This window comes from Diospyros lotus, chromosome 15, assembly GCF_014633365.1.
Source record: "Diospyros lotus cultivar Yz01 chromosome 15, ASM1463336v1, whole genome shotgun sequence".
Taxonomy (NCBI): domain Eukaryota; kingdom Viridiplantae; phylum Streptophyta; class Magnoliopsida; order Ericales; family Ebenaceae; genus Diospyros; species Diospyros lotus.
In genome coordinates, this window is record NC_068352.1 from 26,586,214 (window position 1) to 26,604,837 (window position 18,624).

The window sequence follows — 18,624 nt, forward strand, 5'->3', positions numbered from 1 at the left end:
TATCCTATATCTGGAGATGGACTAACAATACTGAGGTATCCCTGTATCCATTTATCTAGAAACAAGCAGCTTGTAGGAGAAAATTTCCACATACCTTCTTGTTGTCCAGCTCTCTTATCAAATGAGATATCCCACAATAAATACAACAGGGGATGTAATGTTAAGCTTGTACGATTTCCCCCAAAAATAATATTAATCATATAATAAAAAATCCTTCTCATTCAAACTTACAACAGTGTTCTCTGCAAAACTCTAATATACATGTTCTTATTCACGAAGACAAGAATAGCAGGCCACATGTTCAACAATAAGACCAAGTCTCTAGTTCAGTCAGTGCTGTCTTGTTCCACTCCTGGACAGTGGTGTGGTAAAAATACCATATGATCTGTGGATGCCCAGTAAGAAATATAAGCATGTGCTACACAAGCAAGCAACTTGCTCATATGTCAATGAATGCAAATAGGATAGATTAGAAAAGCCATTTTACAAAATATTGTAGGCTAGACCATCGCCCAAAATGACTACTCAGTCAAAGCCCTGCCACAACCTCCTACAAAATGTGGTCTCATGTGACTGTAGGTGGAAACATACTTTGGTCATAACATTTGCATAAGCAAGCAACACATGTAAGATAATAAATTACACCAACATTTGATGTGCAGCATTAACCATCGACAACTTCTTACCTTAATCAGGCTTTCCCTTCTTGTATTTCAATATCAGTTCTTTGTAATGCCCTTTTAATTGGTTGTAGCTACCTTATGGATTTGGATGAGAGAAATATCAATAAGCCTGGCAGCTCCATAAACTAATTGCCATACATATATATAATTAACTATTAAATCAGACTTATCTCCACGTGAGATTCAAAAATAAGTACATTTTAAGGTAATGTTTAGTAATGAAGATGTGGGTCGTTGTTGAAAAAGTGAGATTCAATTAAACACTATGAAACTACACATATTTTAATATATTTGCATGCCAAGGTTTTAAATATATATTAATTAGTCCCTAAGTTTTAAACGTTGATATCACTTTTGACGGTTACCTTAGGATGCAATTAATTAAATCTCTTGTTTAATATGATCATTGAGGAGAAGAAAGCAAACTTTGGTGTATAGATTTAATTAGGATAACTATTATATATATATATATATATGTCCAGTTATGTTCTATTCTCCATTAGTTCAAAGATTGGGAAAAGGGCATCAAATAGAGTTTGAATTGAAGACAAAAAACATGAACATTGCAGAAGGCCATCATCGCCCCCCCCTCCCCCCCCCCCCATCCCATTGCAGTTGGCCGCCATTTTTATATACACACACACTCACACACACACACCACACATATTTATACACAGAACACACACACACATCCCAGTGATCCGTACTTCCCCTTACTGTATTTTTCTACTTTGTTTATTCATTTATTTGTTGGAAAATATACTGAACTTCAATTAAATGCCACAACCCACAAACGCCCTTCAGCTATAATGGGGACGACGCGGAGAGATGAGGCGATGTTCTAGGAGGTGGAATGGCCGCAACCAAAGTTTGTTGTATATATACGTATATATATGCAGAACAGAAACGAAGAACATACCGAGTTGAGGCAGTGATAGAGTTGGAGGCCAGATGAGAGACGGCGACAAGGAAGCGGTGATGGAGCCGGAGGTGGCGGTGGCGTTGGATGAGAGATGGTCGGGAATGCAGCAAGGAGGTTTGGGAAGCAGGGGATTTGGGAATTAGGGATTTGGGAATTGAGGGGAAAGAGGCGGGACAACGCCTTTAGTTTTATTTATTTTTTTAAAACATTTATTTGTTAATTAATAAAAAAATAAAATAATTTATGAAATTAATATTAATAATTATTTAATTGATAAAAATAAAATAATTAAGATTATAATAATTGATAAAATAATTTAAATTATTACATCATAATTAATATTTATTTAAAAATATAATTATATTATAAATAAATCTAATAATTATAATAAATTAGTTTGATAAATTATATTCTTTTTAATATGTTCATATTTTTTTAAATATTTTATATATTATATTATCAATAAATAACTAATGCTCAATTATCATAGTTTAATAATTATATTTGTGCATTTATAGAAAAATATAATTATATTAAGAATTGTTGATATAAGTGTTAGTTAATTTTAATAATTTTTTTATTATTTTATGGTTCAAATTAAAAAAATTACTCATTAACAAGGGGGGGAAAATGGTATATTAACGACGATTATTTTGCTTGTCGTTAAAAGTTATCTTATAACGACGGGATTTATATTTAGTCGTTAATAGTACTACATTAACGACCAAACTAATGTCGTCGCTAATTTTTTGTCGTTTAATGCTTGTTTTTGTTGTAGTGAGCAAAGAAGATGCTGATGGGAGGGAGGCTGGTGAAATATCTCCCGAAAAATGTGGTACTGCAGTAAATGAGGTGGAAGCAACAGTAGACCCAGACGAGTTAGGTCTAGAACCACTGCGTCCTACACGATATCGTCCTCTAACACCTGTCATCTTTTATTATATATTTATAACGAAAATGCCAGTCAAATTTTTTTCCGCCCATTTCCACTTTTCTATTTCGATATTTTATTATATTTTATTTATTTCTTTCTTACCCAAAATAAAATTTTTATAAATCATTATTAAATATAAGTTTGTGAAAAACGTGTAGTTCTTGAAACTATAGATGTTTTTTTCATAATTAAATAGTATTTGGAGAATGTATAAACATGTTAGTATATAAAGAAGTAAGATCTAATCAATATTATTATTTTTATAATAATAACATAAAATTTTAATTAAAATAAATTACAAAAAAAATGAGATTTTTTTAAGTCGACAAAAATCTTGAGATATCAGGTAATACCGTCAAATACCGACTACCAAGTAATTTTTTTAAAAAATATAAATTTAATTTTTTATTTTATTTCCTATAATTTACCTCTCATTCTCTCTCAATAAAGCCACTATTCAAAACTCTAAAACCCTTAATTAATTTCAGAACCATGCAAAAAAAATACAAAATCTGATATATGTTTAAGTTATTACTTAATTTTGAAAAATATTAGTTTGTAGGTTATGTTAAATTTAGTTATTTAGGTAAATTGAATTATTTTATAATAATTATTTAAGTTATTTTGACAAAATTAATATTTGTATAGGCTATTTATATTTATCATATGTTGTCATGTTTTTTTTGAAAATTTTATTATATTTTATATTTTAATTATTTATGTTACTAATTTATTATATGTTGTCATATTATTTATTATTTTGTATAAACTATTTATATTTATCATATGTTAAATTAGTTATTAGTTTGTGAAAATGTGTAGTTCTTGAAATTTGTAGACTGTAGATAGAATTATGATTGTGAGGTTACTAATTTTAAACAAATTTAATATATATGAACTTTCGTGCATCGCACGGGAGGTGAACTAGTACCTATAATGAAATAAATCAATTAACAAAATCAATATCATTAATAATTAAACATAAGTATTTAAATCATAAAATTCACCTCTAATCACTATCATATAAGTCTATATCTGTGTCATTAGATTCTAAGTCGTCATCAGAATCTAATTGAAGAACTGTGTTTCATCATTCTCTGATTCAGAGTTTATACATGTTTGCTTGCTCGCTCAGATACGATTCAGTTTTATCTTCAGAATCAGATCTTAAAATTTGCTCATCATTCAACTCTGGAGCTTCATCAAATTCTGATTCCATAACTGGGCTCATCATTTAATATCAGCGTGGTCACCATCATTCACTGTCTCAAGGATTTGGGCATCATCAACTGCGATATCGTGTAGTTCCACGTCATCCTCTTGGTAAGGCAACGCTTCACATGGAAGGGTAGCCTCTTGATTATTAAAAGATTGTGGAACCTCTACTATGAACCTTGGTTTGACTTTTGTTACAACCAACCAATCGCTTTTGTTACGCCTCAAGCTTGGATATTCGCAAAAATATACTTGAATCGGTTGAGAAGCTAATACAATTTGCTCGTTTGTATTCCATTTCTTCTTTTTCATTGACCTCGACGATCTTATATGCATGATGAATCTTCACCCCTCGTTTAAAGTTAGAATAAACCAATACCCTTGAACAATACAACTTTCTTGAATGACGATACTGAAGGATACTCAAGCTTGATATTCTCTGTTATCCGACCATAATAGTCCTTCTCGGGATCATCGTAGTTGGATCCTTTAACGCCACATGTCACTATTCATAGTGCCTTTATTCAAACCATGGCTAATCGTGTGAAATTTAAATCCATTAACAAAGCAGCCAGGGTACGTTTGTAACAGTGTTAAAAGGTCCTTTTGCAAGATCCCCTTATGTATGAATTTGTCACATTATTCGTAGGATCGTGAACCTATTAAATAAGACAGATATATAAGAAATAATTATATAAGAAATTGAGTAAAATTAATATTTTAATTAATCAACTCACATAATTATGGAACCAAGAAGGGAATTCCTTATTTGTTAATTGTTCAATGATGTGGTCGCCAATGCCGAGATTACGTTGCCTTAGCTCAGCATCATAAATTCTTGAAAAATTAAAAAGAAAAAATGAAAAATAACTACATTAGACTATTCAATTTAATATAATTTAGAAATTAACAACAATTAATTAGCAAAATACTTACTGTAGATACGGTTCAACTTCTGGACAATTCATCAAAATATATCTGTGTGTGCCAACTCATATTCTTTCACCGAATAACATTCGTGACTTTTTACATCCAAATGGTCGATAAGAATGCTTGAAAATTGATATAACTTCCCTCCTGGTCATCCCTTCATTTACAACACTGCATCGTTGCGCGGTACTCGTGTATGCCTTGTAACAACATGGTCCTCAAAGTAATGAGAACACAACAATGACACTTCTTCCACAACGTATGAATTAGAAATAGAGCCTTCCACTCGAGCTTTATTTCTAACTGTTTTCTTCAAACTTTCCATGGTATCTATATAAAATGTATATAGTAATTAGATAAGTGAACTAAAAATAAATATGTTTCTTATAAAATAGGAAAAAAAAAATTATCAATCTAATAAATAGTACCTTTCAAATGAATACATCCATCGATATTGAACTGGACCTGCTATCCTTGCTTCATAAGCCAAATGGACTGGAAGATGCTCCATAGAGTCAAAGAAACTTGGAGGGAATATGAGCTCTCCAACTTACACAAAGTGATGGGGATGTCGTTCTTAATTTCATCATATGCTCACTTTTAATAGTGGTCGATGTCAAATTCTTTGAAGAAAAGATCAACTAAGTCAATGCCTCCCATACTTTTTGCGCGGTAGTAATTCTCGAAATGCAATGGGCACCAACCTTTGCATGAACACATGACAATCGTGACTTTTCATCATCCCAAACAACTTAAGCTACTTTGTGTTAACACATCTAGCCATGTTCGACACATACCCATCAGGAAATTTTAAATTTTTTTACCCACGCACTCATGTGACAGCTTTTTCTTTCTTGTTCAGAGTAAAAGTTGATTGAGTAATGCGGCGACATATTAATTCACTCTTCTCTCGACTTCATTGTGTCCTTAGTTTTGCCCAGTACATTCATCACTGTATTGAACACATTTTCGAACACGTTTTTTCTATATGCATAACATCCAAATTGTGTCGAATAAGTTGAGTTTTCCAATAAAGCAAATCCCAAAAATGATCTATCTACTCTTCCAACCACTACCATGACTGTTATCCGCATTAGTCTGTGCAGCATTGGGTTGTGTCACCTTCACTAAACCCAACTCGTCCAAGGAAGCAAGTATCTCAGGTCCAGAAGTTACAGGAGGTGGTGTTTTTTTTTTACCAAGTATTTTTTGCGAAATCCATACCTATTCGTCGATATGGATGATCTCGGTGCAAGAATTTTCGATGGTTATCAAACATGAAATCTTTCGACTCTTTGACAGGTAAAATGCGTCCGAGTGAATCTGTTGCAATAAGGACATGCCAGCTTTCTTGCGGTGCTATACCCCGAGGCATTGAATATGCAGGAAAAATCACTAATGGTCCACATCAAAGCCGCTCTCAGTTGGAAATTTTGTTTCAATTAGATATCATATGCATGCACACCAACATCCCACAAATTGTTTCAACTCTGCAATAAGGGGTTGTAAGAAATCATCAAGTTTTGCCTTAGGATTCTCTGGTCCCTGGCACTAGCACTGTTAAGAACATTGTTGTATCCTTCATACACATCCAGGGTGGGTAAATTATACACCGTAACAATGACAGGCCAACAAGAATATTGCTTCCTAGATTGACCAAATGGCTGAAACCCATCAATACAAAGACTAAGTCTGACATTCCTTTTCTCGGCAGCAAATTCTTTATGAGTCTGGTTTAAAATGAATCCACGCAGGGGAATCCGACGGATGACGCATGACGCCATCTTCGACCACATGATCTGCGTGCCACCTCATTTCTGCTGCTGTTGTTGAATTGGATGCATACAATCTCAAAAGCCGAGAGGGTTAAAGGAAATAATGCATCTTCTTATAAGGAACACAAGTTTTTTGTCGTTTGCAACTGTCAGCTTGATCAACTTGCTTGTACCGATTCTCATGACAAAACTTGCAGACTGTTTAAATCATTATCATCACCCCAAAAAAATCATTACAGTTATTTCTACAACAATCAATTTTCTCAACAGGAAGGCCCAACCCTCGAACCAGTTTTTTAGTACTGTAAAAATGATCAATCACCGTATTATTAGGTTCAGGACGAACTCCTTAAGTAATTCACAAAGTTGATTAAATCCCTCTCAGATAGGTGGTGTTCTGATTAAAGCTAAGCAATCTAGAAACAAGCGACAACTGCGTATGCTTTTGACAACCAGGATTATAACTCTTTTTTTGCAGCACTAAGCATGTCATAGAATGCTTGAGTTTCCGGATTTGGAGGTTCCTCCTCCATATTCGGATTGAATCAGGCCCGGCAGCATCCATTACCATAGTCTCAAATAAGTTGCTTGACTCTGCTTCAAGTGTTGATGCTGAGTAAGACATATCGACCGAATCTACCGTAGCAATAACTTCCCCATGAAGTGTCCATCATAATACCCGGTACGAAAACCTTTGGTGAGCAAGTGACTTGTCACGGTATCCTGGTCACGAAAAGCCGTGTTCCTACACTTTGGTTGATTACAAGGACATTTAATCTTATTCCCATCCATCCACTCTAGTTGACTCTTAGCAAAATTAACAAACTTCTCAACACCCTTGATAAATTCCGTAGAAACATAACCATCATCTTTACGCCTGATATACATCCACTGACGATCTGATCTCATTTTTTTCCTGTACCATTAAATAATAAAAAATTACCAAATTATAATTATAATATTTTTTTATTTGAGTTGTTTTAATATTATTCCACTGAACTACTCCTTATAACTCCTCCTTAAAATTTGAAGGTTAGGACCTATCCCATCCGGAAATGAATCGTGATATGACCACTAGTGGAGGCATTTACTCACGATACGAAATTTCGGCAGCATCTCAGCACAGTTCTCCAAATGCACGATAAAGATTATGTGTTGATTCATACAAGTTAAACTCAATTTGAGTCAATTGCATGAATCAAAACATATTCTTATATGCAACCGGAGAACAACAAGAAATGCTACTGAATTTTCGTACCATGCATGAGTAAATTAATGCATATTCGCTGGGCACACAACACGACACCAAATTTCCAGACTGTCCAATTGGACAATTCAGTGATCTCCTCGCTCCATCGAGGAAGTCACCGAACGGGAATCTAAGGTTAAGTTCCAACAAATTTAATTAAATACCTAAAAATTATTTAATTAATTTTTTTATTTAATATAATTTTTAGAGAAAATTTGACAAAATCTCTCCTATAAATGAACTACACCCTATAGGATACACATAATCAAATACACAATTAGATACAGACATACACATAATCAAATACACTAAATTAACACACATATCTGTACACATAAATTAAACTAAATTAAATTAACACTAAATTAAATTTACACTAAACTAAATTAAATTAACACTAAATGAATTTACACTAAACTAAATTAACACACATATCTGTATACATAATCAAATATACATTAACACACACGCAACTTTATACACACATAATAAAATAATAAAAATACCTCCCATCAAATCACTTACACTGCAAACATAAATATGTATGCGTATGGTATGGTACACGGAAACTTCTAGTTTCCACGTTTGTAAAATATTTTTGTTTTTTAAACGTTAAGACTATTTTTATAATTTAAAAAAAAATTATGATCATTTTGTAATTTAAAAATACATTCTTATCTACGAATAGATAAAATATTTTTTTCTCTATCACTCAAAATTTTTATTTTTTTAAAAATGTATTTAAATATATTATAAATTTTATGTTTATTTTTAAATTAAATAATTATTTTTTATTATTTTTATATTAAAAATTATATTTACAAAAAAAAATTCTTATTTTTTTTATTCATGAATTTTATTCACATATTTATTTTTTAAATAATCACTTTTTATTTTCATTTTATATCATACTCATTTTTTATTTTATTTTCATTTTCATACAACATATTATATATATACACTTGACTGAAAACTCGAGAAAAATAAGTGTTAATTATTAAAAATATATATATCAAACTTTTTTAATAATTTTATAATATATTTTAAAATTTAGTAATTAATTTTACATTTAATTTTTAATTATGTATTAATGCTTTTTTGATGTATTAATTATTCTTTTTTTCCCAAGTTTTTATGCTTGCATAATGAATACTCTTTCGAGAACTTCTAAGATGGGTTTGATAAGGATGTAATCTTGCAGTGATATTATAAGAAAAAATTGACAAATTTTTAAATCTTCCGAGTAAATAAGACACAAAAGTTGACAAATGTACACAAAACATAAAACACTATAAAAAATACACAAAATAATAGGATACACATAATCAAATGTACATAATGAATAATCAAATACAAAATTAGATACACACATAAACATAATCAAATACACTAAGTTAACACACATATCTATATACATAAACTAAATTAAATTAATTTACACTAAACTAACACAAAATTAAATTAATTTACACTAAACTAAGGCTAAATTAAATTAAATTAAACTAACACTAAATTAAATTAACACCAAATACAGAAATGAAGCAAATAAATCTATATATATATATATATAGAGAGAGAGAGAGAGGGGGGACCTTCTGGAGGTGGCGGCGACGGCGTGGCTGCGGGCGATGCAGGGACGACGACGGTGGCATGGGTGGGTTACGCGGAAATGACGACGGTGGCGGGGGGCATGCGAGAGGCAGTGTGGGAAAGAGGGGGAGACAGTGAGCTAGGGCGAGGGCGAGTGCCAGCCGTGAGAGGTGAGAGCGAGTGCGAGATCGAACGAGAGAGAGGAGAAGGGGCACGCAGGCGATGCAGATGAGGGAGAAGAGGGAAAGAGGGAGACGGCGGGTGTCGCAGGGGGTTTACGGGGGGAAGGGATGGGGGGTGAGGGGGGTTTTACGGGGATCGGTGAAAGAGGCGGGGAAATAATTCCCCGCCTCTTTCATTAATAAATTATTAAAATAATTAAAAAAAATAATTATTGTTATATAATTAATAAAATTTATAATAATGAATAAAATTATTAAAATTATGATAATTATTAAATCATTTTATTAATAATTTTTTATAATCATTTAAAATATCATAATAAATTAATTTAAATCATTGCATTTTAAATTAATATTAATTTAAAAAATACTTATATTATAAATCTAATAATTATAATAAATTAATTTGATATGTTATAAATACTATTTTAATAAAAAATTTATTAAAGATAAAAAAAATTAAAAATATTGTAACAATATTCTTAATATATTTTGAATGTTGAGTAGTCTTTAATTTTTTTAAAAAGAAAATTTTGATTATTTTCTCTTTCATATTCCTTCATTATTAGGGGAACGTGATCGGTTTAATTATCAAATTAATCAGAAAATCAATAAATTGAATTGAGAAATTAAACTAAATTGAGTTGACAGATTAAACCCAATAAACTAAATTAGATAGAAAAAACTAAATATAGATTACATAAACTAAATAGATTCAATAAACCGAACAAACACATAAAAAAATTAATTAAAATTTAATTAACCGATAAACCAAATAAGCTAAAAAATCAAACAAGCTGAAAAATTGTATGATAGGCCAAAAACGACGTTATTTTATTATCATAAAAACATCATTGTCTTAAAATCCAATCGATTCGATTTTTTTTAATTAAAAAATATAATCGAAAACAAAAACTAATTTTTTTTAAAAACATTAATTGAATAGAAGCAATTTTTTAAAAAAATTGATAATTTTTATTAATTTGATTATACTGAATTTTAATTAATTTGATTCAATAAAGTAGTAAAAACCAAAATAAAATTAGAAATCAAAAAATAATACATTTTAAAAACTAACGATATATTGTCATACAAACAAAGGGTTTATATCGAATTTTAATTAATTTGATTTGATTCAATAAAGTAGTAAACAACAAAAATAAAATTAAAAATTTTAAAAATCATAAATATTTAAAACTGATAATATACTATCATACAAACAAAGAGGTCAAACGATGCATAATAAAACAACGAAGATATAATATTTAATAACATGAGATAATTAAAAAGAAAAATTTATAAAAGTTTTTAATTAAATATACATTAATATATTAAATTTCTTATAGAATTTAATATTTATATATTTAAATATTTATAAATTAAATAAATAAATAAATAAAAATTAAGGTCAGCGACAGATTGAAAGTTCCGTCTCTATATCAGCGATGAACTCAGACAATTCGTCACTAAATTTTTTTATTTATTTTTTATTATTAATATTAAATTTTAATTTTTTATTTTTAAAATTGGTGACTGAAAAAACTTTCCGGCTCTATATTTGAAAAGCAAAAAAATTACAATTAAAATTTAATTTTTTAGTGACGAAAATAGTTTTTCGTCACTAAAAGTAGTGACAGAGTATTAAATCTGTTGCAAAATTTAATTTATTATTATTTTTAATTTAAACTAATATATTTTTCTTATTTTAAACTTTAGGGACAGAATTTATTTTCATCTCTAATTAACGATAGAAAATAAATTCCGTCTCTATCTAAAAATGTATTTTTTTTTATTATTAAAATAAATTCTCGCCTATTGAATTTATTTATTTTTAATATTTTAATTATATAAAAAATAATATAACTTATAAAAATAATAATAATTATTATTTAATTGATAAAAATAATGTATTTTAAATATAATTTTATTATTAAATAATTTAAATAAAATCTTACTGTAATTATCTAAAATGTGATAATAAAATAATTTAAATTATTATATTAATATATTGAAATATTTATTAATAGTTTGCTATATTAAAAATTTATTTTTTCTATAAATAAAAATTATATTAAACGAAATCTACATAATATTTAAAATAACATTAACTAAACTTAAGATTCTCAATTATAGAATAGAACAATACTAATGACAGAACCCATCTGATCAACACAATGGGTTTCAGATTGTTGAATTTCATATATAATTCAAAGACAAAATTAGAGAGGACAAATGATAAAGAGATATATTTATTTTTTTTCTTGATCAACATTAATGTTTTATATATAACACTTATATTAGATAGTGACATATGATACTGTTATTAAGTATAAGATACAATGTTGTTCATATATTGGCCCTATTTGTTACAGCTTAATTAAAGAAATTATACCTCATAACTTCTTAGTTTATAGTTTTTAAAACTTAAAATAAATTGTAAACTTGTTTGTTGCAACTTCTCAGAAAGATGTACAAGCTGGGGTACCCTAACTTTGAAAAAGTCAGCTTGTACCCCTTCTAAAACCTAGTAGAAGGTATAAGTTATAATTCTACAAGTTAAAACAAACAATACATTACCACTTTTTTAAAGCTAAAAGTTAAAAATTACAGCTTTTAAACTACAAAAAACATGCTCATTATGGTTTTTAAACTTTTTAACTTAGCAAAAAATTCTCATATTTATAAAGAGAAAGAGATTGACAAGATAACTCTTAGACTCCTTTCTATATAATGTAATCTCTCAATATTTTTTCATTTTTATGATTTCTAAAATTTAAAATAAAAAAATTTCAATAATATTATGATTTTTAAACTTTTTATTTATTTTTCAAATATAATATTTGTTTACATTTTACACACAGTTAATAAATATTATAAATAATTAATTATTATACATTTAATTGATATAGTTAGAATTTAGCAATATTATGATTTTTAATATTAATATATTCATTTAAATTATATAAATTAATTTTTTCATATTCACCTCATGGTTAAATGTAAATTTAAATATTCATTCCAAATTTAAATATTTATAAATTAATTAAATAAAAATTAAAAATTAAAAATTAATGTTAGCGACGGAATATTCAATCCGTGGCTAAATCAGCGACGGAAATCATAATCTGTCGTTAATTTTATTTATTTTTATTTTTTTAAATTTAAAATTTTATTTTAATTATTTAAACTAATATTAAAATTAATTTCTTATTTTAAAATCTTGCGACGAAAAATAATTCCGTCGCTCTATAAAAATTAATTTTTATGTTTTATATTATTATTAAAATTTAACGACGGAAAATAATTTCCGTCGTAAAATTTTAAAATAAAAAAATTAATTTTAATATTACTTTAAACAATTAAAATAAAATTTTAAATTTAATTTTTTATTATTAAAATTTAGCGACGGAACATCGTTCCGTTGCTACTTTTAGCGACGGAAATTATTTTTCGTCGTTAAATTTTAATAATAAACAAATTAAATTTAAAATTTTATTTTAATTATTTAAACTAATATTAAAATTAATTTTTTACTTTAAAATATTGCGACGGTAAAGAATTTCCGTCGCTAAAAATAGCAACGGAAATTTTTTTCGTCGCTAGCTAAAATTTAATTTTTATTTTTTTATTACAATTAATACTCAACAACGGAAATATTTTTCCATCGCTAAAAATAGTGACGGATTTTATTTTCCGTGGCAAAAAAAAATTTAAAATTATTTTTTTAGCGACGAAATTTTTTCCGTTGCTAAAACCCGTTGCTAATTGTGGAAAAAAAAAAATAATCGCAATCCGTCGCAATTCCGTTGTTGTTCCGTCGCTAAATCCCGAATTTCTTGTAGTGTCAATATACTGTCATTCAATTAATGTATTGAAGAATAATTAACATATTAAATAGGTCACTTGAGAAAATACTTATAAATTTTTTTTATTATATTATATTTATTTATAAATAAATATTTTCACTTATAAAAAAATAAACGTTGGTTATTTTCACTTAAATAAATATTTTCAATATAAGTTTTTTCAACAATAACAAAATTTAAAAAAAATTAATTTTGATTTCTTCCAGTCTTAAAAATGTGATACCTTAAATATTAATTAGCATTGAAAAACCCTAGCGTTTGACAACCTTAAATACTTTTTTATGAATTTGTTAAGACATCAAATTTTCAAGACTACAATATAATTATTAAAGTAATTAATAATTAATTAATCACTACCTTTGATTTAATGCAAGTTTTTGAGGGAAAAAATTCACCATGGATCCTTTTGCCTATGTTGGATCTTAAAGGTATATTTCTTTTCCGGTGAGTGAGCTGGGCAAGGCAATGAATTCAAATATGTCCATTATTAAACCTGACCAAAAATTTTAAGCTGTTACATTATATTAAACCTGACCAAAATTTTTAAGCTGTTACATTATTAAACCTGATCAAAATTTTAGATCTATCCATTCACCTCATACACACACACACACACACACACACATATATATATATATGCATTCAGCTTGACTTCACTTTTTCATCCACAAAATTCCAAAACACTAATGCACTGTCACATACCCTAAAACAGAAACAAATAGCATTCAAGTTTCAAGAAACAGCTAAACCTCAAGCATTCAAATGGCATTCAAGTTTCAATAGCATTCAAATACCCCAAAACAGAAACAAATAGCATTTAATAGCATTCAAGTTTCAAGAAAAAGAAATAGCTAAACCTTGATCAGCAAGCGAAAGCGAGAAAGCTAGAGGCAAGGGCGAAGGGGAGCAAGCGAGGCGAGAACGAGGCAGTGAGCGAACTGCGAGCGAGAGCGAGAGGCTAGGGAGAGGGCGAGGCAGCGAGTGAGAATGAGGGGCTAGGGCGAGGGTGAGGCAGTGAGCGAGAGACTAAGGCTAGGGCGAGGGCGAGGGCGAGGGCGAGGGCGAGTTAGTGAGCGAGAAGCCAAGGTGAGGGCAAGTCGTGAGGATGAGGCAGCGAACGAGGGCAAGAGAGCTAGGGCGACGGAGAAGGGTTTGCAGAAGAGGAAGAAAAGAGACGAAGGGTTTGCAGAAGAGGAGAAGAAGGGTTCTGATTGGGGGATTTGGCCAAGAGAAAGAGGCGGGGGAGATTCCTGCCTCTTTCTTATTTTTTTTAATATTTAATAATTAAATATATGCTTAATTTACTTTCTTGGAAGTAAGCACGAGTTTTCATCCTATGTGTATAATTAATATTAATTATATATTTTCTTCAAACAAAAATTCTGAAAATAACTATTGAACCGATTAGTGGTTTAAATTAATTTGTATGAATTAGGCTTCCAAGAACAGGGCAGCTAAATTGATGGCATCCAAACTAACACATGAGTTAAAAACATATCATTTGATAATTAATTTGTTCAAGGCAACACAATTCTAAAATTGGAATACAATTAGTAAACCAAAATTCGATAATTACTATTTATTTAAATATTTAATTATATTATAAATTTAATAAATTAGTTTAATATATTAGATTATTTATTTAAACATTTCGTGAAAATTGGCACGCTTGAGAAATTAGCCAATGTACTCGAAAGGGATGATTACACCATAATATGAATGTGACATTATGGTGTTACGTGGATGGGGATGATTACAATTTACATGCTAGTGTTAGGAATTCTATCCAATCCATTTTGTATATAAAAGAAAAAGAAACGGAATTCCACTATATTTTGCAATTATAGCATTGTATGACAGATTTATCATACTTCCAATTTGACTGACGTCCACAACCTTGTCCTCGGCTACAAGTGCCTCCACATCCTCTTTGACGTGATGATATCATTCTCCATCATTATTTTTGCCAGTCTCGCTAGGCTGAAATTTGTCACCTCTTGCCCTCCAACCATAGCTTCTTCCTCAATGACTTACTCGTTTCTCTTGGATTGAGAGTTTAGTATGCAAGGCTTGCTCAAGAAGCTTGTCATCACCCTTGAGCCTTTCCTTGTATGCTTGGTGTAATATTTTAGTATTTTAAATATAATAATAATTAATTTTTTTATATTTAAAATATTTTTTAACATCCATTAGAGATTATAATTGAGAAAATTAATAGACTTAGAGTTAGTGAGCTAAGTTGAAAAATAAAAGGCTAAGAAAATGGGCATACAGTTAGTTGGCTAAGTTTGAAAAAAAGGAAAGATTAAGTAAATTGGCTTAGAATTAGTAGGCTAAGAAAATGGGTTTAAAATTAATAAACTAAATGTGGGAGACAAAGTAGGGTGTGGACAAATAATTAAAGATTATGAGAGAAATTTAGTAGAAAATAATTAAGAAATGTGACAAAATAATTAAAGATAAGAGTTGAAATAATTGAAGAATGTGGGAGACAAAGTAGAGTGTGGATAAATAATTAAAGATTATGGCAGAGACTTAATGAAAAATAATTAAGAAATGTGACAAAATAATTAAAGATGGTCGGTCACTACAATTATGCTAAGTTTAATTTAACCTTTTATAATTAAAGGAAACTTGAAAGATTTGAGAACTTGAATTAGAAGGAGAAATGTTGAAAGAAAGATTTGAGAGTGAAAGAGATATTTGAAAAAGCGAAAGAAAGAAAAAAGGAAAAAAAATATATATATATATAGAGAGAGAGAAATACGAAATAAATTCCTAGAAAAATTCTATAGACTGAGTTTAGTAGTTCGTGTGAAAATTTGTGGTAGAAGGCGTTTGATACGCAAATCGAGGCTTCGTCGCAGTATAGAAGAATACCGAATCGCTCCACAGGAATGTGAGTTATCTTCAAAAAAATTTTGAAAAATTTTAGAAACATGAGAATGATATTTTAGAATTGTTAATGATGAAATTGGAAGAAAAATGCATGATTGGTATTTATTATGGATTTTTGAGGCAATAGATGTTTGAAAATTAAAAATAAAATGAGGAATAAATAGAACATGGATTCGGAAAATTATGAGGAAATTTTTGGAGCTTAGGAATATTGTTTTAGAAATTATTGTGAATAGAAATTGAGAAAATTTTCTTAGAAAAATATTTATTTCATAATCTTCAAGAAATAATGGGAGAAATTAGAAAAATTGGAGAAAATTAGAAATCTGAATTTTTTAAGTAATTATGATGCCTATGGTACGTCAAAATTCATAATTGAGTATGATTGGAATTTGGCTCTTCCGCGTCAAATTCCTAATTTCGTTTTCTCGTTGAAATTTGGCTCTTCCGCGTCGTTCGTGTTGAATAGATAGAACTTGTGGATGCTGTCGATCTGCCTGAAGAAGGCCTAGTTCGAGTACTTGTACAGACAGGTATCGTACCTGTTAGAAGAACGAAAAATTTAGAAATATTTTTAAAAATTTTAATGTTTTTCTTTTGATCTCATTATTGAATTCAATGATTTTACTTTTAATTACAGTTACACCCTTCTAGCTTTAGCAATTATCACATAAATCTATTATAAGTTATTTTAATGGGCTATGGCCTCTTATGCACGAAAATGTTGAAACGATATATGTTTTAATGTTTCTAAAAAGTTTACTACCCTAAAACATTAACAAACGTCAAAAAAGTTTTTGGGCAATTTTTATAATTTAAAAAACGTTTTGGGTCATTTCAAAATTTTGAAAAAATATTGATAAGATCAAAATAATATAATCAATCGATAAAAGAAAATATACATACATACATACATACATACAAATACATATATAATAATTGAACTAAAAATAACTTAAATAAAGACAAACCATATTCATATAATTTAAATTTGAGCCGAATATAAATTAAGAATACCATATGATGGCTCCTTTACTAGAGGGGCAAAAGACTCTGATCTTTTTACTTGCTTCTACAACGCAGGCTGTGCAATCTGACCTGGAGGCGTCGCCCCGACAGAGGGCTAGGCCATTGGCTCAGGTTCGAAACCAGCCAGCTGAGCCAACTCCAAAACCAGTTGGGGGAACATTGGCTTGGAGGAGGCTTGCTAGTTTATCCAAGTTGGAATCATAGTAGGGGGTTGTAAAGTTCTTATCAAAGCAAATATGGAAGAGAGAGCTTGTAGAAAGGAGAGGACTAGAGAAGCAGAGCATAAAGGGAATGATCAAATATAGCTTTGAGGAATAATGTATTTTGATTTTGGATGGAAGATTGGGACGTGGGTGTCTCTCTATTATGATGGGTTAGTACATTTTTCTCAAACAACTTGCTCCTTTATATAGGGAATTTTTTTTTAAGATAACCAATAGATTTCAATAATTTTTTTAATAACTTAAATTATTAGAGTTTATTCCAATAAGTTACAAGACAATAGACATGATATCTTTATATTCCTTTTCTTAAGGAGCGAGAATGAAATATCTTTATAAATATATCTATTACTTTTATTATCTTGTCCTGATTATTTCTTCACTTATTTATTTATTTTAAAAATAAAAGGATATTTTTGTAACTTTATTTTTTAACTATTTTGTCACTTTTTATTTTCTATCACAACAAACTAAAGTTATATTAGGTTCGTTCATATTTTTCATTCATCTTAACCAATAGAAAAATAACTAACCTTATGTTAGTTTTATTATCTTACGTTTCATTATATTAAGTACTATTTCATTCTTACCCGATCTCTCTTTCAAACACAGTATTAAGGGCTTGGAGTTTTCTCCAAAAAAAACTATTTCTCCATTTTTAGTTGTTGTCTTGGTCTAATTAACAATTACTTTGGGAATTTGTAATTTTTTGTGTAAAAGCTATATTGGATTACTTCATTAGGGTAGAATCATGGGCATGAATATTGAGACCAAACCACGTTAAGTTACTACATCTCTATATTTATTTTAACAATAACGATAATTGTTGAAATTAATAAGAGTGTTTTAAATATTATATCTTATAGAATAACAAATTGGGACTACCAAATACAACAAAATTTCATTATTGATAAATGATAAAAATGGCATTGTTTGAAGCGGGTGGCCTTTTGTTAGTGGGAAGCCATCTGGAAATTGTTATTTGCATGCCCACTTAAAATGAATCTCATTGTAGTGGACACTTATGGCTTGCCCTAATATTTTATGTTTAGCAATATTATGCCCTTAATTTTATCCAAAAATTAATGATTAGTTAAAATTGACTTTTTAAATCCATCAAATTTAAAAAT

At 29.1% G+C, this 18,624-nt stretch overlaps 1 pseudogene; it reads right to left on the reverse strand.

Moving 5' to 3' along the window:
* LOC127791678 (cysteine-rich repeat secretory protein 38-like) overlaps window positions 1-18,624 on the reverse strand; it is a 66,435-nt pseudogene that overhangs the window by 46,020 nt on the left and 1,791 nt on the right.